Source organism: Mesitornis unicolor, unplaced genomic scaffold (genome assembly GCF_000695765.1).
Source record: "Mesitornis unicolor isolate BGI_N332 unplaced genomic scaffold, ASM69576v1 scaffold46988, whole genome shotgun sequence".
Classification (NCBI taxonomy): domain Eukaryota; kingdom Metazoa; phylum Chordata; class Aves; order Mesitornithiformes; family Mesitornithidae; genus Mesitornis; species Mesitornis unicolor.
The window spans coordinates 1-1,765 of NW_010200677.1; positions in this window are offsets into that span (position 1 = coordinate 1).

Below are 1,765 nucleotides of genomic sequence, written 5' to 3' on the forward strand. Positions count from 1 at the left end.
CGTGGCCATCCCACCCGCGGAGGGGGTAGTTGTTTTTTTTACGTGAAGCTAATAACTAGCGCACGCGCAGGTTCAGACTCTCAAACGTGAAGTATTTGGTACTAATTTTGAAATGTAATTAATGACTTTCCTCCCCTCCCCCAAAATGCTCGCTAGCAAGCACCCAAGTGAGCCCCGTGTCGCGGTCCGTGTCCCGCACGGCGTCTGCCTCTGCGAGGGTCCGCGCTGGGCCTCGCGGCGTGGTGCTGCAAGGGCGTGATCGTGGAAATGCACTTGGCATCTCTCACCTTCTCCTTTTTCCTTTTACGAGCAAGTCCCTGCTGCGTCCTGCTGCGTTTCTGCGTATGGCTGCGATGTGTTGGAGGGAAAAACCTGGGACGTGGCCTTGGCAACCTGTTCCTAAGCAAAATGCTGCAGCTGCGTGCTTCAGGGCCTGCGCTGAACTCGGTCTCTGGATTTCTATTAAATATCATATGATCTGATTTCAAGTCACAGCCTTATCTCAAATGCTTCTGTGCCTAGGTGAGGCCTCAGAAAGGTGACCGCAATGTCCCTAAAACCAACAGAGAACATCTCTGCTGCCAGCCAAAGGAGTGAACTTTGTGTGGCCTCCTGGTTGCAATCCTGGACTTCGCTATCTCAAAATAAGCCACCCCTGTTATTTTTTTTAGTAAATTAGCCTGCTAATTTCATCTCTTGCCAGATAAAATAATAAATTTCAAGACAGCCATTAGCTTTGGCAATTTTTGTATATGCTAGGAAGAAGAACAACATAAGAAATTCATGCCTGTGACTGTGGTTGTAGCAACAACAAATCCGGTATTTCTATTCTTGCAAGTCCACAGTTGGGTTTGAAGCATAAAGAGCCCGAGTGAGCTCATTTTGGGACCTGTAAAACCCATCTCTTGGACTGGATGTATCCGGCTGAGCACAAGTGGTGGCAGTGATGCTGTTAGACTGACTTGCACTGTCGGGGTGCGGTTTGGCAGATTTTTTTGTCCGTTAATTATTGGTGAAAATGTTGCTCCTTGGCCATTCTGCATCTCAAAGCCTTGCTCGGGTTGCATTAGTTGTGCTAAGTCCTGCTCTGCTTGGGCTCACAGCCCCATCTGGTGGCACTGAGCTCCGGCGGGTCTCTGCAGCAGAGCCGCCAGCACCAGCTGGCAAAGGCGAAAAGTATCCTGATAAAATATTCTTGCAGACCTCTGATGTTTTAGGGAAGCTCTGGAGCAGAATTGCTCAGCCCCTTTCTGGAAGCTCTCACAAAGCTGTGCTAGCTGCTAATACCGAGACCAAACCAATCTGAACTTTGCTCTGCTCGGGAGAGAGGTTCTTCCCACTAAAGCATTGCGTTTATGATGAGTTTGAGACCCACCTGCTAGAATATCATCTAAGTGATCTCTCCATGCGCTTACTCTCTGCTTTTAAGAAAAATATCAAACCTTTTCCAAACGCGCCACAGAACTTCCCACTGTATCTGGCTCTGGCTCCAGCCTGTGCAAGGTTCAGGCACTGATTCAGATACTTAAGCAGAGTGTAATCCGTTACGTCTGTGCTCCCAGGGGCTTCAGAAGGATCCTTTTGCTTAAAATAAGACCTCTTTAAACGTAGGTGCTTTGCAGAATCTGGTGCTTATACTGGTAACTTGCAGTAGTTTGTAATTGTGTTTATATCGGTTTAGGTTTTTTTTCTTTTCATTGTTAGTTGAAAAACTCTTTGTTGCTTATAGAGCTCTGCAGCGTGTGCTGTCTCTAAACCCATTCCT